Source organism: Grammomys surdaster, unplaced genomic scaffold (assembly GCF_004785775.1).
Source record: "Grammomys surdaster isolate TR1022 unplaced genomic scaffold, NIH_TR_1.0 99, whole genome shotgun sequence".
Lineage (NCBI taxonomy): Eukaryota > Metazoa > Chordata > Mammalia > Rodentia > Muridae > Grammomys > Grammomys surdaster.
Window position 1 is genome coordinate 3054492 of NW_021604578.1, and position 22734 is coordinate 3077225.

Sequence of the window (22734 nt, forward strand, 5' to 3'; positions counted from 1 at the left end):
ATATAATAAGCTGTTCTACAACTGTATGTTCTCTATTAGAAAACAATGTCTCTGAGTTTAAATGTATGTATTGTGTGAATTTCCAGAGTCTCTTTTCTCCACCCATCATTCCACTTCTACGCTCCCCTGCCTAGCACTGTTACTATATTCTTTCCCCATAGTCAAATTGAAGGTTGTACAAAATAAACACTATACAAGTGTCCGCGTACACCAGTTTTCACCAGGGCCATGTAGTAAATAGTAAGTCTTTAGGCCAATATTTAAGTCCTTATTTGATATTTTTGATCCCCACTTACTACTTGAAACCTATATTCTGATAATATGATAAACAAACTCTCATTAAGTTGATGTCTCCACAGTTCCTTGACAATCTCTAACTGTCTGTGTTCCTACCATATTCTGTTCCAGAAACATTCTTTCTTTTCATTGTCCCTCTTTTTAATTAAGGACCCAGTTTATCTTCAAGCATTTATTTCTATAAAGGCTTTCCCAGAACGACTCACAAATGGGCAATGGTTCTGTACTATTCACTCCCTTTATAGAATGTGACCCTTTGCCAATCAAATTATACATCATTAAATATATATTTATGTTAATATCTAGTCTCTCTAAAATGTGAAAAAATATATTTTTAGACTTTAATATAAACAGTTGTAAAACAATAAACATAAGTTTGACAGATGATGTCAACAATGGTCATTTTTTCAAGAAAAATGTCTGCACTTGAGATACTTAAAATTAAAGAATATTCTTGCATCCATTTGACGAGATTTAAAATTTTTTAATATTATCTTGACTTCAAAGAAGTCAAAATAGAATGTAAGTAGACTAAATTATGTTCCTAAAATTACTCCAAATACTAAATATAAGATGATGGTGAGATAAAAGTTCGAACCTGAATATAAGTCTTGTTCCTTTACTTCCTAAGCTCAATGCTGCTCCAATTATAACATAGAAACCATTATTGTGTGTTTAATATCCAACATATAAAGATGTGATAAAGTCAACACTCATAAAAATCAAGATATATTGATAGCAGTACATTTATCAATAAATATTATATATCCTCCTGGTTGTAGCATTCAGTTTCACGGCCACAGGGAACTAACATATACTTTGTCTTTCTGTGCAACATGGCACTGAACACCCACTTGAATTTGAGTTAGGGAATATGAATCTAATAAAAACAGAAGAGACTTGAGCAATTCAGAAACAGGTAGAATACTGGGATGCCATTTGTCCCACTGGGTGAGATACACAGCTGGGAAAACTATTTTGGCTTGCTTAGTTTTATTATGCATTTAATTAAAAATTTTTGAGCATATGTATTTGAAATCTTTCATATATGCATACAAAACGCTTTTCACCCTTTTAAGAACTCTGATATAACTTGTTGTTCTGAAAGTAGCACTCCTTTATATGGCTATACACAGGAATAACTAAAGAACTACTGCATTTTCTTACTGGCTTGTTCTGTAAACATAATAGCTGAACTGAAGAAACATTATTTAAGTATCCCTCAAGCTTAAATAGTGCCTCATGCCCAGAATTAATTCTTGCCTTGGTTCACAGTATATATTTCAAAGCCCAGTTGATATATTCACTTTGTTCATAAGTATTAGAAAAATTGGTCAAGAAGCATTTAAAGGAACAAAGTTTGGTTGCAGATAATAAAATCCATGTTCTAATGACTTATGTCTCATCTTGTACAAATGAAGATCTTGAGTAGTATGAGCTTTTGAAAAGCATCTATTGCTACTTAGGAATATATGGTGCAAGTTCTGCACATACCATCCTCTTCTGTCAATGGACATATAATCTTATAAGCAGTATTTGTAAGGTTAGGTTGGAAGATCTTCCATAAGAGATGTGGGAGCCTGAGAGCTAAGAGATACCTGTCATCTTCCTTTCCTGTCTTTGCAGTTATTTCTTGCTTGCTAATCTTCTCTGAGTTCTCATCAAATTCATTGATTATACATTGTGATTTCTCATTTTGTCCATTGCTCACTTATGATCTCAAGTTATAGCTAAGAAAAATAGCAAAATATTTTCCAGTAACATGTATTTAATTTGCTTGACTATATGATGCTCTAGCATCTATTAAAGTACCCACTGTTGTCCATGTGTCTGTTCTTGTTTATGCATATGTTTCAAGACTGGAAATTTTATTAATTAGTTTCTAATCAACCTGAACAAATACACAAGATAAGAAACAACTTCTTAAGGAAGGAAGAATTTATTTTGATTGGTGCAAAGAAATCACATGAAATGACCAGTCACAGCCTGTCTACAGTTGGAAGCATTCAGCTCACTTTCTTTGTTTTCTTCTTGTAATGCAGTCAGAGACCCTAGCCCATGGGATGATGTTACCAATACGATATTCAGGGTGAGGTCCCTAATCACTTGAGAAAGCCTTCATAAACATGTTTATAGGCATAATTCCTTAACACATAGTTCTTATTAATGCAATAAAGTTGACAGGGATAGAACTGATAATGTGATAGACAAGTACTATACCACCAAGTGATACTTCAGTCCTACTGTGTTATTGAACTATATTAAAACAGAAATGACAAGGATAAAAGATAGTATAAACCTTCCATTTATACAGAAACATAATGCCCCATGCCTTCCTGGAACCTTCAGTGGAAAGGAAAAGACCTATGAAATCATTGGTATACTTAGAAGAGTTGTGGCTTTCAGAAGTTTCTTCATCGTCTTCAACACAAAAATTAATAACATACTACTCATGATGCACAATTTGAAAAGGTTAAGATTTTAATAGTTATGGTGAAAATGAATATATGAGTTGAAAATAAATGTAAAAATATTGGAGTTTAAACTGCTAGGTCACAACCTTTGGAATGAGAAACAAGGGGACTTGGAGTTGGCTATTAGATCAGGAAACAGACAAGAGGAAAGACAGCTTTGGAGGAAGCAATGAATCTAGAAGCTAGTGTTGGCAGGCTCTGGCTAGCTCTGTAAAGCCTTTCCACCTGCCCCCTTCTTCCCGCTGGAACACAGGAAGGTGCTATTACCCTTCTACATGTTCTTATGTCTGATATGTCTCAATGCAACAGACTAAACTGAAAAAAAAAGGCTCCCCCTAGTCCAGGAAGCTCAGCTCTGACCATCCTTTATCCTGTAGGCAGTGAGTTAGATATTAGTTAACCAAAAAAAACTGCTGATAAAGCTTGGGAGCTGTTTCTGAGAGTGTGCAGAATACCCCTTCATCATTAACTAAAACACCTCTGAAGCTGTAATGAGGTTGTTTCCAATATGTCAGTCCACACATACATGCTAACAAAAGGTGTAAATCCTCAAGAAGAACTGATGCCATCGCAATACCATTTGAATTGTGGTTTTGACGCACCTCCCTTTTATAGATATTATGAGAGGAAACACCCTAAAAGAAAGATCTAATTCACCGTGATTCAGGAAAATAGAGTTTCTTTACCTGATGAATATGCTACTGATGTCATGAATATTTATAAAAGTTATTAACACCCATATTGCAGTACCAACTATGCTGGTCTCTACTTTGGGACAGCCTATTCAAGTATCTCTTTAAAGTCTTTGATTATTAAGCTTCTGTTGAAACTTTTATGTTTCTTGGCTGAATCCATTCCTTCAAGAGTAGAAGAACCAAGAGAACCTCATAGTATCTCTCACATCAATCTGGTAAAATAAGAAAGCCCTCTGGCAGCATTTTATGGAAGAAAATGTTTATGCTAGCATGTAACAGAAACAATGTCATCTACAGCTGATTAGATTTGCCCCTAGGAAAAGACTTTAGTCTTTTCATTGGGCTTTAACTTTTCCTTTTATGTCACCTGGTAGTCTACTTAGAAATTTTTAGTTACTTTATGAGTCAAGGTAAATATAAAGCTTCTTAGGAATATTTTTATTTCCCTTAAAAAATCATCCAATTTAGTAAATTTGTTATATTGCATTTGACATGCCAGGTGTAATGTCTATGATGCTGTTTACAGTAGTTTCATCTTGATTATTGATACAAACCCATAATTAATATATTTTTATGTGTTACTTGGCTAGGCTACAGTCCTAGTTGTTGATCAAATACCAGTTAGCAAAATACAGTGAAGGAATTATTTTATGTGTACCTAATAGTCAAACCAAGTAAACTAAATCACTCACCATATGCAAATGAGCCTCATTGAGTTAACTGACACATTTAAGAGAAATGACAAAGGTTCACAGAATAAAAGGAATTCTCTTTCTGTGTAGCCTTTAGTTGCAAGACCACACTTGAGTAACCCTTCCCCTGAGTGTCTTGCCTACCCACCTCCTCGTAGGTAAGCATTTAACTGCCATAAGAATGTTTATTAAATCATATTCTTATTCTCTCTCTCTCTCTCTTTCTCTCCCTCTCTCTCTCTCTCTCTCTCTCTCTCTCTCTCTATTTCTCTCTCTCCCCCTCCCCCAATTTAATATTGATTGTCATTGTCTTGGCTACAAGCCAATTGTCCACACCTTTGATCTGTGTATAAATGTCATAAAGCAGGCTGTGCCTTATTTCCATTTGTTGAGAAGGAGATTCAAAGGGATTCAGTAGTTACTCTCAGTAACAAATATAATAAAGCTATAACTCAAGGTAGCTGTATGACTTATGAAGCTTAGTAAAATTTTAAAATGCAATGTCCTTGATTTGAAGAACAAGGACACCCATTAAAAGTACTAATTGAGGCGGCTACCGAAGATGGCGGAGGGACAGGTTCTAATATTGGATGGCCGAGGCCATCTTCTGGGCCGCCTGGCGGCCATTGTGGCCAAGCAGGTATTGCTGGGCCGGAAGGTGGTAGTTGTACGCTGTGAGGGCATCAACATTTCTGGAAATTTCTACAGAAACAAGTTAAAGTATCTGGCCTTTCTCCGAAAGCGGATGAATACCAACCCCTCTCGAGGCCCCTACCACTTCCGAGCCCCAAGCCGTATCTTTTGGCGTACTGTGCGAGGCATGCTGCCCCACAAGACCAAGAGAGGCCAGGCTGCCCTGGAACGCCTCAAGGTGTTGGATGGGATCCCTCCACCCTATGACAAGAAAAAGCGGATGGTGGTCCCTGCTGCCCTCAAGGTTGTGAGGCTGAAGCCTACCAGAAAGTTTGCTTACCTGGGGCGTCTGGCTCATGAGGTCGGGTGGAAGTACCAGGCGGTGACTGCCACTCTGGAGGAGAAACGGAAGGAAAAGGCCAAGATTCACTATAGGAAGAAGAAGCAGCTCTTGAGGCTACGGAAAGAGGCAGAAAAGAATGTGGAGAAGAAAATCTGCAAGTTCACAGAGGTCCTCAAGACCAATGGACTCCTGGTGTGAACCCAATAAAGACTGTTTGTGCCTCATGCCTGCCTGGCCTGCCCTTCCTCCATCGCCGACCAGGGATGTGGGGACCTAAGGTTCCTTAGGCACTGCTCCTGTGGTTAGAGGGTACATTGAGCTTACCACTTATTGAGTTACTGAAGTGAAAACCATGGAATGACTTGAGCTTCAGTGTTGAAAATGAGTAGCAGGGCAGCCCCACCCACCTGGTGCAATACCATATTCTGCAGCTATGAGAATGAGGGCCGCCCCCTGGGCTGGGATTTAGACGTGCACACTGAAGACACCAAGTGCATGCACTGCCTTTACTCCCCAACACACCACAAAGCAATATTTTTCTGGAGCGTTCTGTGTGCTAATAAATTATTTGACTTAATTAAAAAAAAAAGTACTAATTGAATGTGTTTGGTTTTTTTGTTGTTGTTACTGTCCCTCTAAGTAAATAAAATTTTAAAAATTATTAGGATTAGCTTAAATATTTTTCTTTATATTGTATAGTAGTCCATTTTAAATGGAAATATTAGACTTAACCTCTATGAGGGATAGAAAAATTAAACAATTTACATTTCTTTGTAAGCATATATGGTTCCTTCTTAGCAAAAAGAGTAGAAAACAGTGAACAACAATAATCTATCTCCCTTAATTTCCATTCTGGATAATTCTGTCAATAAGTGAAAACTGAAAAAGAAAACTCAGTATTTCCCTGTATCTCCATTTCTATGTTTTCCATTACTTGTTTGCTTGTATTCCTTAATTTACTTTACCTTATAATACTCAGTGATATAACATTTAATATCATTCTAACACAGAACAAGTTGCAATGTGAAGCCAATTGTTGGAACAAGAACTATTTAGTGTGACTATTTGGCTAGTGTTGGGAAGTAAAAGGAAGAAGGATATGATAGACCTTCTTGGCCATGCACATTTCTTAAAACATTCTTTTGTTTTACTTTTAAAAATACTATTTTATTTATACTCATGTATAAAAAATGGTCATCCTGTCATTTTTGTTTATATACTGATAATGGAAACAGAATTCAGTGCCATGCATTTCAATCGTACAAAGAACATAGTCGTGGCAGCATGGTTACAGAGAAGCAGAAGAGATGTCGTAAGCAGTGATTTCGTTCTTTCTGAGGAGCAACACCTTGAAGAATTCAAGCCATTTCATCTTCCTCACAATGCGAAGGAATAAAATATAATCTCAAGAAAAATATGACCTCATTATTATTCTCAGTAAAAGGGTCTGCGGCTTATGGAGCGGAGTTCAGCAAGTGCCCTTGCCGGCTCATCTCCTCACTGTGCGTTTTGACCCTGATGCTCTGGACCACTCACTCATTTTCAGGTGCCCGCACTAACTCCATGGGAGCTGCAATAGAATGAACCATTTCTGTGGCGTTCCCAGATCTCACTAAGTAAGAAAAGATTTTATACACATAAATATAACAATTGATCTGTCTATAAATTATACCGATAGGCGCTCCTTTAGTGTAGTCTGGAAAAGCGGCCTCTGAATACATAGATACAAGTACTATTGTGGTCTGAGGATTGCTAGCCTGTTCCAGGGTTGCTGCACTGAGGCCAAGGCGTGCGTGCAGCAGAACCACTGCTGGATTAAGAGCCTTCCACAACTTTTATCAGTTCTTCAAATAGCGGTGCTCCTTTTCTAGACTGACAATTAGTCCTGTGTTGGGATTACTGCTAGCTATGAAACTCACCACCAGAGGCAGACGATTGAACTGAACCACCTGGTAGGTATTGTAGTAGCAGATGATGCTTTTATTTTTTGAAAGTCCGAGTTTGCTGCCTTGGTCTGGGCGAGGGCAAACGTGGATAAGAAGCCAGGCCTCAGGGTGTTCTCTGGAGCACTGTTGTTAGCCACTTTAATAACAGGCACCCCCCTCTCTATCTGACATAAGAATTGCATGGAGCCCTTCAACACTTGGCAACTTTTTGTATAGGAATCGCTTTAGGTCATCCGCCCCTTTCTCTCGCAGAATCAATCCCCACTCCTCTGCGGATGCATGCGCACTCCAGCCTGGGAAGACCTGTCCGGGTGTTCCCGCAGTTTAGTCGCCTATCTGAAGCCGCCTGTCAAGTCGCTGTCACATTACTTGTGACCACCGTGGCGATCCAGGAAGCACTTGCTGCACCCTCCAGTATCGGTGATTCGGAACTTCTCTTCTTAAAACATTCTTACTTTCTCTATTCCAAACAAATTCTACATTACACAGAGACTGTCACCACCAGTCTTACTTTTACTTTTACGTGTGGTGTGTCACCACCACACGTCTCACTTTTACTTTGTGCCTTTCTGGATCTATACATTGCATCTACTGGAGTATTTCATTCACGGACTATGTGGAACTCATATGAAAATAAAACATTCTATAACAATATGATGGTGTGATGTGCTTATTCCTTCTGTTTATGTGAAGGTTATGTTGTCTTATCACCAACAAGACACAAAGTCAGTAATAAAATGATTCAGAACTTCAAGATATCAACAGGAAACACTAAACTGAGATGGAATACTACTGATATATGAACTTTTCCATCTCCAGGACCACACATTCAGAATCCCTGCTATAGAGAGTAGTCTTGATCTTAAGTTCATTTCCTCTAACTGGTGCTTATAACAATGACTGGATGAAGAAGCCATGCTGTTTATGCTCCAATAATGTTATATTCTTGAAAGTAAGAACATCCTGAGAAGATCTCAACCTGGTACCTCTGACAAACGTGTTTCTTTTGTTTTTGACTGAGTGAGCAACACTGAGATGCTCCCCAGTGCTTTTATATTTTTCTACTTTAGAATTTACAGCTGGCTTCTAAGCAAGTCTCCACATCAAAACTTGTAGAAACTGATAACAGGCATCTTTTGTAGTTAATCCGAGAATCTAAGATACTAGAACAGTGAAAGACCCATATTACTATAATTAATAAATTTCATTTTTAGAACAGTTTAATATTTATAGCAAAATAGAGAGAAAAGCAGAATGTTTCTTTCGCATCATCCATTATGGCCATTCTATTCAAAGTGGCACATTTGTTACTATCAACAGAGTCACAATGACATAATTATTTCCCTAAATGGTAGTATCTATGTGGATTCACTCTTCATATTGCACTTCATATAGATTTGACAAAGGTGTGATGATACAATGCATTCACTATTAAAATATCATCCTGTGTTGATTAATCTTTATTGTCAACTCTATTGGTTTTCAAGTCACTCAGAAGCCATAGTTCTTGGTTTTTCCAGGGAGGTTTAACTCCAGGAAAGAGCCACTCTGAATTTGAGCAGCACCATACTGTAGGCTGAGTGTCCGGAATGAATAAAATGGAGAAATTAACTGAGTACAGTGCTCCTCTTCCTGCGTGATTCGGTAGAAGAAATTTTAGGAAAGAGTACATCCAGGCTGTTGGGGACCATTACAGCTCATTGCACTTCATCTTCAAGGAGTAGAAAGATATAAAAAACTGTGCCATTCTTAAAGAAAGGAATGTGATCAAGTTAAAAACTATAGACAAGGTGGGTGCCCAGATTGCAGCTGTGACTGTCATAAAGATTTGTTCCATTAAGCAAACACCTTCATACTTGATGTGCCAGGGTATGTGTTGGGGGGAAACCAAGGGAGTCCCACCCTCTCATAAGAGAAGGGGAAGGGTGGTAGGGGATGGGGGAAGGGATTTGGAAAGGAAGGGACCAGGAGGGGGAGTAGCATTCGGAATGTAAACAAATAAATTAATTAATAAAATGAAGAAACACCTCATGTTCTTTATTTAACCAATAGAAACGATGCATCAGGACAAAACCCTATCTATTAGTTGAATTGTCAAACTTTTGAAAGTGAAATTGATTCAAAAGAAGGGAGCCTGAATTCAGAATACTGCAGTAGGAGTTCCATGAAAAAAACAAAAACAAAAACAAACAAACAAAAAAACAAAAATCAAAAATCAAAAACAAACAAAAGACAAAAAACAAAAACAAAACAAAATGAAAAAACAAAACAAAAACACAAACAAAAATCAAAACAACAAAACAACTATGTAAGTCTATATTTTCCCTGGGATATCAACAAGGTATACAGAAGCAATTACAGTTGTGGTAAAAGGGGCCAGACTAGAACTGGCAGCAGAAATTGGCTTTGCAGGCATTCAAATTGCAAAGGTTACAAGGTTATAGGAGCTTGCATTAAAGTTCTAGAAAGCCGCTGATGCCAGGTACTATATGGCAGTGCTGTGCTTCCTGCATGGAGGCTCGGGAGGTCATTGAATAAATCTGTAAAGGAGGAATGTAAGTTTCAGTGAGGCCTCAATGACATCCATGACATCGGGTATGCTATGATGATGGGAAGTCTACCAAGGAAAGCTGCAAACACAAAGTGGAGCTGACCCAAGAAAGAAACCACGTGTTCTCCATGCAGCATAACTGGAAGGACAGGGCTGTCCAAGGATGCTGTAGCACAAGTAATGCCAAAAAGAACCCCAGATGCTGGGACAGGATGTTGAAGAAATGTGCATTTTCCTTGCTGAGTCTTGGCCTTGCTTGGTCTGGATCTTTTCAGTCTGCGTCCATTGTTCCATTTTAGAATAGGCATTTAAATTCTACCATATTTTGGAAGTATGTATGTTGTATTTTGTGTATTGTGTATTAGATGTAACATTTTTGGAGAGGTCAGAGGTAAAAGACTTCCTTAGATTTCAAAAGACACCATGGACGTTGAACTTTTGAACACAGTTGGGACTCTAAAAACTTTTGAGGATGCCTGCTGATTAACTAAATGCGTGTGTGTTGTGAGATGATCAACCCTGTGCCCTAGAAGACCAGAGGTGGAATGTTATAATGTAAAAGTGTCAAGTTGTTAAGGACTTGGCTTCTGATGATCAATGTTCACTGAAAGCTTATTGAATTTGGAGCTTCCTAGGAAACACAACTCTAGGTGTATCTGAATGTTTCCAGAGAAGCTAAACTAAGGAAGGAATACTCACCCTGAATATTCCTTTGGGCTGGGATCTCACACTGAATAAAGAGTAGAAAGTGATGTGAGTCTCTCTGTCTCTCTTGTCTCTCCCTCTCCCTCTCATCCCTCTCCCTCTCATCCCTCTCCCTCTCCCTCTCATCCCTCTCCCTCTCCCTCTCCCTCTCATCCCTCTCCCTCTCATCCCTCTCCCTCTCATCCCTCTCCCTCTCCCTCTCATTCCTCTCCCTCTCCCTCTCTCTCTCATCCTTTTCCCTCTCCTTCTCCCTCTCCCTCTCCCTCTCCCTCTCCCTCTCTCCCTCTCTCCCTTTCTCCCTCTCTCCCTCTCCCTGTCTTCCTCTCCTTCTCTCTCTCTCACTCCATCTCTCCCTCTCCCTTTCCCTTTCTTCTCCTTCTCCCTCACCCCCCTCTCTGTTTCCCTCTCCTTCCTGACTATAGGTGAAATGTGACAACACACCTCACTGCCGTGTCTTTCCAGATCTGCTTGGACCATGATTCAAACATAAATATTTCCGTTTTTAAATTGATTATAACCAGATATTCAGTCACAGCAATGACTTGCATGAAACACAGATGAACAATTGTTTCACTCCTCTAAAATCCAGTGTCCTCCTTCCTTTCTTCCTAGTAACCTCCAGTCTTTGTCTTGTTTCTATCGGTCTGTCTTTCCCAAAGACTCACTTAGTTGGCAGCACCCTATAGCCAGTCTTTTTAGTTAGCTTTTGTCATTTATATGCTTCAGGGCTTGTTACTGTCTTCCCTTAAAGCACGAAATAAAGTTCCACTGCCTATCTGCATCAAAATGTAGTTATCTACTCATGTTCCGAAGAACCTCTGATCTGCTTTCAAGTTTTGGCACTTGTGGATTGTCCATGGGCAGTTTTTCACATGGACATAAACGTCAACTCATTTGAGTAAACACAGCAGTGTAGTTACACTAGCTCCTATGGAAATATCTATCTCTGGCTTTCTAAATTGATGAGCTGAGATTATCTGTATCTAACTGCATCTCTTCCAGTTTTTTCAGGTAGCAATCTGCCTTGTACCTTCAGTCTGTGGCTAAATCTAAAAGAAGTTATTGATCTTTCAAATTGTTCAGCCTGTTATTTGTTAGCAAAGGGTGGTAGTTTCTACATTCCTCACTGCAAATCAGAAATCCAAATTCATTGCATCTTTAGTTATGAATTCCTGAGTTCTAGACCATAGTTACTGAAACATTTTACCAATAATAGCTACTGAAGTAAAAATTTTGAGTAAATTCATATCTCTGCTTAACAGTCCTTTTGTATATACTGGAGAGCATTTGGGGAGATATTTGGAAAATGTATTTCCCTGGTAAAAATAGTTTCTAATAGTTTCTAAATGTATAGAGTTGACTAGAAGAGAAAAAAATCTTTATTTCTATACTGGAACAATCGTTTCCTGTTTCTTCTTCTTTTTTTTCTTGTCTTTTTAACCTCACAGAGGTAGTGTGAGTCTCTGCTCATTACTTTCATTCCTGTGTGGGAAAAAAACAACATTGATGCCATAACGCTAGTGTGAAACGTATTCCTATGGATGTTTTTCTTTCACAACTCTGGAAAAGAAATGTGGTAGCTTTAAGGGCAAAGCTGTTGTTTTGATGCAGTCCTTGTAGCTAGGATCAAATCCTTGGTAGCAGCAGCAGCATGTGGCACAGCTTGATCTTCCAGATCAGGCAGATTAAGAATATTATATTTTCCACCCAGTCAATGCATGGAGCATGGTTAATGATTACTTAAAGCTTAAATCCCCAGGCTGATTTTATGTCATTTGGAAATGATCAGAGCCCATGTCCAGCAAAATCTGGCAGTGACATTTTGGCAAGCTCTGTCAAGAGCAGATGCTTTCAGAGAGAGTGCGTGGACATGGAGGGATCGAGCAGCCTATAATTCAGGTAGAATTTATTTTGTTTGCAAGTTCAACTCTATTCCTCCATTCTTTGAAATGAGGTGTTGACATTGGCAGCTTTTAGTCTGGTAATGAATTACATATCATTATTGATGAGGAGTAGCATTGTCTGTTTTTCTATTCTAGATGCACAGCAGAGAATTCTGTTTCACTGAAAATATTCATTGTCAGAAGAGCACTGAAACGTATCAAGCACTTCAGAAAATATGTTTCTTTCTTTAATACTTATCAGGATAAAAATCATAGGTTACTATGAAGGGAAATCTGCAGTGCTCTTTTTTCTCGATACTATGTAGTAGCCAAGGATTAGAATCAAAGTGAGGTTTGCAATACCTGGGATGGATGTCTCTCCTGTTAAGAAGGCCATGCTTCTGTATCAATACCATGCAGTTTTTAAATCACTATTGCTCTGTAATATAGCTTGAGGTCAGGGATGGTTATTTCCCTAGCACTTCTGAAGCCTGATATAGCTGTCTCCTGAGAGGCTCTGCCAGAGCCTGACAAATACAGAGGCGGATGCTCACAGCCAACCATTGGACTAAGCACGGGATCTCCAATAGAGTCCCCAATGGAGGAGTTAGAGAAAGGGCTGAAGGAGCTGAAGGGGTTTGCAACCCCATAGGAAGAACAACAATATCAACCAAACAGACCCCCCCAGAGATTCCAAGGTCTAAACCACCAACCAAGGAGTACATGAGAGGGACCCATGGTTCCAACTGTATGTGTAGCAGAGGATGGCATTGTAGGGCATTAAAGGGAGGAGAGGTCCTTGGTCCTATGAAGGCTCGATGCCCCAGTATAGGGGAATTAGAGAGTGGGGAGGCAAGAGTGGGTGGGTGGGTGGGGGAACACCCTCATAGAAGCAGGGGAGGGGCTGGGATAAGGGGTTTTAGGTGGGAACCAGAAAAGGGGATAACATTTGAAATGTAAATACAGAAAATAATCAATAAAAAAGAACTGTTTTCCCTATTCTTGTTTTTTTGTTTATTTGTTTGTTTGTTTGTCTTTGCCTTTCCAGATGAATTTGAGAAGTGCTCTTTCCATGTCTTTGAAGAATTGTGTTGGGAATTTGAAGGGGATTGCATTGAATCTGTAGATTGCCTTTGGTAGGATGGCCATTTTTACTATGTTAATTCTGCCAATGCATGAGCATGGGAGATCTCTCCATTTTCTGAGATCTTGGATTTCTTTCTTGAGAGATATAGCAGAGGACTTCCAGGTCTGGGTTCAGTTAAAGAAGATGTACCTAACCCTCAAAAGACTGGAGGCCTCAGGGAGTTCAGATGTCTCGTGGAGTGTGAATGTGGGCTAGGAACATCCTCATTGAGACAAGGGATGGGGAAGACATGTGGAATGGGGAACAGTCAGAGGGTGGACCATGAGGATAAAATCTGGAGTATAAAATAAATAAATTTAAAAAAAGTTTGGAGATGAGTAGGTGACCCAAAATTGCTCCTGACTAAAAGAAATACGGAGACAAAGTGTGGAGCAGAGACTGAAAGAAAGGCCATCCAGAGACTGTCCCACCTGAGGATTCATTCCATATACAAACACCAAACCCAGTCACTATTGCTGATGCCAAGAAGTGCTTGCTGGCAGGAGCCTGATATAGCTGTATCTTTAGAGGCTCTGCCAGAGCCAGACCAATACAGATATGGATACTTGAAAACAGCCATTGGACTGAGCACTGGGACCCCAATGGAGGAGTTAGGGGAAGGACTGAATGACCTAAAGGGGTTTGTAACCCCATAGGAAGAACAACAATATCAACCAACCAGACCCCTCCCCCAGAACTCCCAGGGACTAAACCACCAACCAAAGAGTATACATGGAGGGACCCATGGATCCAGCTGCATATGTAGCAGAGGATGGCCTTTTTGGGCATCAATGGGAAGAGAGACCCTTGGTCCTATGAAGGTCCGATGTCCCATTGTAGGGGAATGCCAGAGCTGGAAGGTGGGAATGGGTGGGTTGGTGGGGGAACACCCTCATGGAAGCAGGGGAAGGGGTATGGAATATGGAATTTGTGAAGGGGAAACTGGGAAAGGGGATAACCTTTGAAATGTAAATAAATAAAATGTCCTATAAAAATTGTTACAGCCTTCTGGCTTTTTTGTTCTGTATTTATTTTTAGATATCTCAGAGCACACATATCGTTATACTCAGGTTGGAAATGAAGCATGCTGTCATTTTTGTGAGGGAACGTAAGGTAATTTAATGAACTAGTAGTCCAGTCCCTCCCGGGTAACTGCACTCGACAGAGTTAGGATATTTTTTTCAGAGAATATTATTCAGCCCTCTTTTGTTCTGCATAATAGCTAACATTTCTGATGAAAAGCAGAAATGAATGAAAATCTATTGCCTGAAAGTAGGTCTTTTCTCAACTAAACTAATCAGATATCCGCTTCTCTTATTTAAGCTCTATTTTCTAGTATTTTAATCATCTTCACACCATATACTGAATTATAAAATTGTATGTTTGAATTTTCACTCCATGAAATTATTTTGGTTTCCTTCTAATTAACATACACGAAATGTTTTAAAATCAAATTACTGTCCTAGTTGTTTTTTGACATGTTTTATTTTTGTTACTCTTTTCATGGGATCATCATATATAATAGGAAAAATATATACTATTTTATAACACCATCTTTAAATTGTGTGATTAATCACAGCAATTATGGTGATTTCTAATTGGGATTTGATAGTTGTTCATGTGGCATGATCAAAAACATAAAATGATCTTTGAACTTAGTGACGTTTTTTGGAAAATGAGGGGAAGTCAGATTTGAAGTACAGAATTTAAACTGGCGTGTTGCACCTTGCCCCCTTGGGGTGACACTCCAGTTGTACACTACCAAACACTGTGCTTTCTCAGTGCTTTCTCTTATCTCAGAGCTCTTTGGAACCAGTGGGTCTTATTTTACATCAGCAGCTGCTGGATTTCACACCTCCGTTTGTCCCCATTTGAGATCTTTCCTCTTGAACTTATTAACACCATCCTACAGGTCCCTTCAACATACATTGCCAGAAGAAATAAAAGTTTTGTGCAAGGAGCAAAAAGGTTTCTAATTCCCATATGTCAGCACTTCAGGTCAGGCCCATTGCCAGTGACTAATAGCATTTAAACAATAGTTCATTCAGGTGAGATGATTCACCAGATATTATTCAAAAGTGAGAAGAAAATTGGCTGGTTTTACATCTCAAAACCACCAAAGCCCACAGAAAATCAAGCTAGAAGTCTAGTTCCTCATTCAAGCTTTGCAGGTAACCTGTAGCTTGACAGTGAATTTCCTCATGGTCTTTCAACATCTCTGCTTTCTCATATGTACAATTAAGAGGATATTGCCTGTGTTATCTGCTTAGTATGATGACAAAATCACTCTAAAATTACAGGGAACTGAATGTATTCTGTATGTATATCATCAGCATTCCAACTTGGAAGCTTAAAGAAATAAATGTATAAATTGAGAAAGGCAACAGAGAGAGCCAGTAGTAATTAGAGGCTATTCACCTGATTTCTCATTCTACAACTTGCATTTGAGGAAAAGTAGCTACTTCTATTTGACTGATTTTTAACTTGAGTTATAAAATGAAAACTTCATTTCACAATTACCAGGCTGTCTGATAGAGACTATAGAAAATTACATGTCCAAGTTTCAGGGCTATTATTTGTGTGGGGTGTGTGTGTGTGTGTGTGTGTGAGAGAGAGAGAGAGAGAGAGAGAGAGAGAGAGAGAGAGGCAGAAAGACAGAGAGACAGAGACAGAGACAGAGAGACAGAAAGAAATGTAGTAGATACTATTGGTGCAAAACCTAAATCTGTTACATTTAGAGCTAAAAATGTAATTTTATTTATATACCCAAACACATTTGAATCATGTTAGAGAAGATCAGGGTAATCACTGTAAAATACTCAAATCATAATAAAGAGTATGACTGTATGATTCCTCACTCAAAACTAAGCCATCAGCCAAGATCACCAGTTACCTGATTTTAGTAAGTTTTGACAAGCTGACATTAATCAATAAAAGTTTTAGCTCTGTATGATTAATGGGAAAGCACATAATTTTTCTTATTGTTCCTTTCGTGTCTCTATATTTGCATTACTATATGAGCAGTATGTAATGTGAAATCTCCAATCATAAATAAGTACATATTACTATAAATAAATAAATCACATGTAATCTTTAAAGGAAAACATTGATGTTATCTGCAGCATGGAGCCTTTACAAACACGTCAATCAACATGAATAGAATCTCCTCTTGGCTAATAGCTATTTGATCTTATCTCTTTTCTCTAAAAATTCAAGGCTGGTTCCATGCATCAGTTTAACAAGTGTTCATGCTCTGTGTTATGTTCATGTTTGTGTCCCTAGTCTGTCCAGTATGGTGTCATGTGACAAATAACAAGTGTATTGGAATTTAGAAGGCCATGATGATAAACCGTAATAAATCACTGGCCCTAAACCATAACTAAATATTATTTGATTACACAATGAAAAAAATTAATGCATGGGACATGAGTGTTTTTTTTTTCCTTAGAGTGTTTAAAAATATGTTACGGGATGAATGTTGAAGTGAATGAACAATGGATGAAGGTTTTAAACAGAGTAATGCTTTCTGTGTGTGAATTCCGCTTTGGATAAATACACTTCGTTATCAGACAGAAAAGGTCACTATAAGATGGTAGATCTCACAAACAATACACAGAGAGATTCTCACTTTTGAGCAGTCAACGTGATGAGGAACTCTGCTGAGGAGCTTTTGGAGATTGCTTTTAGTAGGGGGGAAGTGAAATGATGTTGTCTTTTGAGGTGATAAGTTGGATTATCTGCTGTCTCTTAGGGCAGATCAAAGTTCATAAGAAAATGCAATTCTGACCTGTGTCACCAAGTCTTACATGTGTTTTCTTGTCATTTAGACAAATATCAAAATGAATAGCTAAGGGCAGAAGATCTTTGTTATTTAATGATAACCTTGAAGGCTCCTTCATCAGTCTGTAGGCTATAAAGAGGGTCGTTTTCTGGACTAAGGAACACTCTTTGAATTGTTCCCTCATACAGATTGCTGCCAACTATGACTTTGCTGTCCAGCTCAGGACACAGACAGCTATGTCTCTGACATTACAAATTGATCCTGGTCAGCAGAAGTTATAAAAGATTTGGGCCATGTTTAAAAACTCAGTTAACTAGCTCATATGAGTGTGTGATACACAAGGCATGTACTTCCTGTATTCCCCTTCCATAAAATATTGGTCCTTGTGACTGCCAGTGCAGCCAGCAAAGAGACTTCACCTCTTTGTGACTTCAAAGAGACAAGGGTGTCACCTTAGCTAAATGGATGTCTCTTTATCAAATTCATACCTTTCAGAGAAGTAACCAGGGGAGCTGATAAAATGATGCAGGATTATAAACATGGAGCTGTTTGAGCTCTATTTGGGAAAAGTGTGGGCATTTGTATGGCTCCAGAGCTCTGTGCAGGATCATCTGAAGTTTGTTGGTGAGCCTACTTTGCACCCTGACCACTCCATAGGCCCACTTCTACTCATTCACTCTGCCTTTCACAGACATTGATTCTTAAGCTTAATTACTGCACATTGAACTTTGCTGTAGTAAGGTAGTTAGTTGGGAAAGCCAAATAGAATTCTCTAACCTGAAAGATGGCATTTCCTAGCAACATAAGAAAGGATTCATAAGTAGTAATAATCAGGAGGTATTAGAAAATTCTAGATACTAATGGCTTGTTTTCAGAACATTCTCATCAGAACAAATAGATCATAAAAAAAAAGCTAAGAAAGGCAGATGTTAACTGAGTATCACAAATGGAGATGGTAGAAAAGATGACTTTTGAAGTTTAAAAGATGACAATGGGCTATAGCCAGTCACTTAGAGTAGGGGAGTTACACATGTCATCTAGAACATAAAAGTATTACCATAAGAAGGAGCTTTTAAAATCAAAAATGAGACCTGTTTTATCAAATTCTGACAGAGTTAGCATGAAATATAGATTTGAGGAGAAAATGGAAAAACAAAGAATGTCACTAGTAAGCTGTTATACTAGCCTTTCCATGATGTGTGCTACAGTGTGAACATCTCTGTGTGCACACTTATGTGTGCATGCATGTGTGTGTGTGTGTGTGTGTGTGTGTATGTGTATGTTTTCACATACTTCTGACAAGAAGGAAAGTTTGGAAATGTATGATAATTTTTCCAATGTCACCTAGCTATGAGCTGTCAAAACTAGAGTTTTAAAACTCTAGTTTTAGTGGTTTATGTGAATTAATTCCATTCTAACCACTACCATGTATCTATCATATGAAGAATTGAATATCAAAAGTTTCAAGTTACTAGTAAATAATAAAGAACTTTTTTCAATTACCATCCATAATTTCTTAGAGATACCAACATACGTTGAAGAGAGTGTGACCCTAAGTTGCTCTGTCAACTGGGTACCAGTATCCAGAAGAGTAAGTTATCAAAAACAAAACTTGTAGTCAAAATCAGTTACCTTCTTCCCTGATGTCATAATCTGTTGTTGTGTTATTTTTTTTCCTGGAGAGAAGGAACAAAAATCTCTTCACTGTAGATAGGGCACTGATGACAGACTGAAGAAACAATTCTATCCATCTGGTCCAGCTTAGTTACCCACGTGTTTATTGGGGCTTACTTACAGGAAAATGAGTAAGGGCTTACCTACAGGAGCATGGGTAAGTCAAAGCAGCTAAGTCAGCGAAAAGCCTACTTAACATAAACAAAACTCATAAAAGCTATATCCTTTGGAGGTCCCAGCATGACCTTCAATCAGGTCAGCTGATTGGTCTCCCCTTTCCAGTGATTGTTACAGCTAATATAACTCTAGGGAGGGGCCTTGTAAGTTTTAGTGCCTTACTGAGACTTGTTAGTTTTGTTCATTTCTAAAGTCATAAAATGCTGTCTTCCCCAGACTTAAGGAGCCTCCCTCCAGATAGGAAGGTTTCATTCCAGAGAAAAATAGCTGCAAATCATCTAGCAATGTGTATGAGCATCCTTGTTCATGACCCCTTTGACAGATACTGAAACTCAATTCTTCAAGAGAATCAACTGACCTTTCCACAATAAAATGTGTGTGTCATTGAAGAAAATACAGCATGCTTTCAAAACTGTTTGAGTTATTTTCCCTGGTAGTCAATCCTCAGGAGAAATGCAACGTTGACGAGATCGATGGCACAAGTGGCCAGTCCTGTAAACACAAACGACTTCAGGCCCTCAATAGAGCTGCCTCATGACCACAGTAAAAATCTACTCAAGAGGAAAAATAAAATAATGTCCATATGCCATCAGTTTACAGTTACAAACCTTTTAAGTTCGTGAAAAAGCTTATATTTTGATTGATCTAATTTCAAGAATAAGAAAACCACTCAATAGTAGCAGTTTATTAGAATTTTTTAGTGAAATCTAATAAGAAGGTTGACTTTTTCTTTGTCTATGTGTTCTCTACCATCCTTTCTCATTTTTCAAAAAAAAAATTGTACATTCTTATTTCAGAGAATAACAATGCAATAAATTCATTCTGTTGGCTCAAAAAAACAAAAAGAGACTCCAAAAATATCTTGAAATATTATTACATTTAGAAAGATAATGGTATTTGGACTTTAACAAATGTTAAGTGATTAAAAACCTAATTCAAGTGGTTGACAAGATGCCCCCAATAATACTTTCAGATACCTTTATCTATCCAATAAAGATAATGTCTACAAAGGGCCCCATTTATACTTTTCTTCAGTTCAATTAATGTTATATTTATATACTCCATTTGTTTTGCTGTTGAAGAACTTTATACAAAATGAAAATTTTCTATTTTTTTAATCTATAAAGTATGCTGTCATAATTTGGGAGAGTCCTGTACATTCAACATGGGCATCTCACCGGATATTTAGTCCCCTTCCATTAAAACAAAACTACCTTGTCAAATGTAATGTGTGCTTTAGCACACACCCTTTTTCATTCTCTTCATCTGCAAAATTAACATAAAAGGGCACAGAGAGAACTACTACCTCTTGTTGATAGCCCATACAAATAAGGAAGCATAAGTCAGGACAGAAAGAAGCATAAGTCATCAGAAAGAAGAAGTGCTGTCTACAGTTTTTTTTGTGATTACAGCTGAATAACCTTCAGACCATGTACTATTAAAATTTCAGAATAAAAAATATCATGATAATCAACAGAGCTTAACATTCTTAAGTGGTATCATTGTGAAGACAGGTCAATTTAATAGAATAATCATATTAAGTAGAACATCAAGCAAGTTAGCAGGAACAACATTTTATAGAACATACATGGATTGTATTTTCATACACACTGAGATTCTATGAATAGTCATTAGGCTCGTGTTTGAATTTTCTGAGCTCCTATGATGGATATATTTTGGACACAATCTATCAAAAGACATCCTAAACTTTTACCTTTTATAATCTTTCTGCCTCTTCTCCCATAATATTCCTTAAGCATTAGGTCAAGCATGGGGTTGCATTGCAGTTGTATCAGTTAGAACAAATATTTACAGAATAAAAGGCTTGGTGGTTATTTAGGGAGATAAAAGTTTCCATAACAGTGAGTAGAATGGCATCCTTAGGAAAGATCATAAAATTTCTTTAAGTGTTTTCCAAAGAGTTGATCCATAGCAGTATTTGGCCATCAACTCACATACATGATGTGATCTAAAGCTAAAAATGAGCATTATATAACACTCTCTAAAGTCCCATGAGAAAAGCATTTACAGTTACACTAAGCCTCGAGTTGATTTGTCTATTTCCCAATTATTCACATTCACGCTTACAGTCATTCCCAGTCCTGCTGATATCAAAAGCATTAGAAATAAAAGGCAGCTGTTTATTTTCTCTACAAGATCAATAACTTCTGATGTCACATAATGCCTATATGGAGATGTTAGTTTTTCATTTCTTATGGCTATTTTAACAGATTCTGCAGATTCAAAAAGTATTACAGTAGCATTAAAATATAGATTGCAATGTGGTAGTGACTCTTGATTTTTTTACCACATTGATGAAACTGTTTCTAGGACTTCATCAGTGAATACTAGAATTTGCCTTGCTCTACTTAAATATGTTTGGCTAAGAAAGTAACTTCCGTGTGACCGCAGCATGGACTTGCCCTTGTCTGAGGCCTTTTCTCATAGTTTCAAAAAGTATCATAATCTACTACACTAATAGTTTCCTCAATATTGAGACAAATACAATCTGAATATAATGATTGCTTTTCTTCTCATTCACAATTTATTTAATGATACTTACGTTTATGCATTTGTATGTATCAATAAAATGTTTTGTACATTTCTATCTTTATACTATCTTGGAAACTCTAATTCTATTGTTAAGGTGACAAAAGAACATTATTTTGGAAATTTTTCTTATTATCGCTCCAGAATTGTAAAATAAAATCAAACATATTGGTGCCTTAACAATTTGAGAGACTTTATCTTATGAATTCATTTGTTCTTTTTAAGAAAACACAATTAAAATGTAAAATATTACTAATTTTAAGCTCACCTTGATTATTTGAGCTTCCCTCTAGGAAACAGGAAACGGAAGCATCTCTTCTACTCTGGCAAAGGATGAAAAGGTAAAGGTAGGTTTGGAGTCATTTTAATTATTCCTATTATTTAATGTCTCCGTTTACAGGCTAGAAAATGGGGCACAATGAAACTAAGTTAACTTGACAAGTATCATACTATCAGCTGGTGTTTGATCCAGAATTTTGTCTAACTATGCTATAACTGACCTTATCATACCTAGAACTCAAGTTCTGAGAAAGTTCTTCTCTATGTCCCAGTCATTGACAAAATAAATTGAGAATGGCAAGTTCTACGAAGACAAACTTCTTCCCTTTGAAACTTGGTCTATATGTACTTTCTTTCCTTTTAATTGGCAATAGATTCTACTCTAGATTTAAACTAACCACAGTTTCCCCTCCCTCAATTCCTCCCAGTTGACACCTACCTACTTTCTCTCCTCGATCCTCTCCCCCTCTGCCTCCCATCAGAAAAAAAAACAGGTCTCCAAGATACAACAAAATACAGTAAGATAAGAAAAAAAGCCCTTTTCAAAAAGCTGTAAAAGGCATCCCAACAAGATGAAAACAGTCCCAAAAGCAATCAAAAGAGTCAGAGAGAGACACAACTGTTCCCATAGTTAGGAGTCCCACAAGACCACCAAGTAACAGCCACAACATATACTAAAGGGAATCTGGTGCAGACACTGGCAGGCCCTGTGCTTGCTGCTTCAGTCTCTATGAGCACCCATGTGCCCTGCTTAGTTCATTCAGTGGGCTTTGTTCTCCTGGTGTCCTCCTCTTCCTCCTCTTAAATTATTTCGGTACTCTTTTGTGGGAGAGGGCTTGATGAGCTCCTAGGGAAGAAACCTGGTAAAGACCTCTCCTCTCTCTCTCTCTCTCTCTCTCTCTCTCTCTCTCTCTCTCTCTCTCTCTCT

General features: G+C 38.0%; 2 pseudogenes across 1 annotated transcript; one reads left to right on the top strand and one right to left on the bottom strand.

The window, feature by feature from the left end:
- The first annotated feature begins 4711 nt into the window (after positions 1-4711).
- On the top strand, positions 4712-5358 carry LOC114635819 (annotated as a pseudogene). The gene has a single exon (XR_003713533.1). The product of XR_003713533.1 is annotated as a 60S ribosomal protein L13a pseudogene (transcript).
- Positions 5359-6949: 1591 nt separating this feature from the next.
- Positions 6950-22734, bottom strand: part of LOC114634658 — a 36281-nt pseudogene continuing 20496 nt past the window's right edge.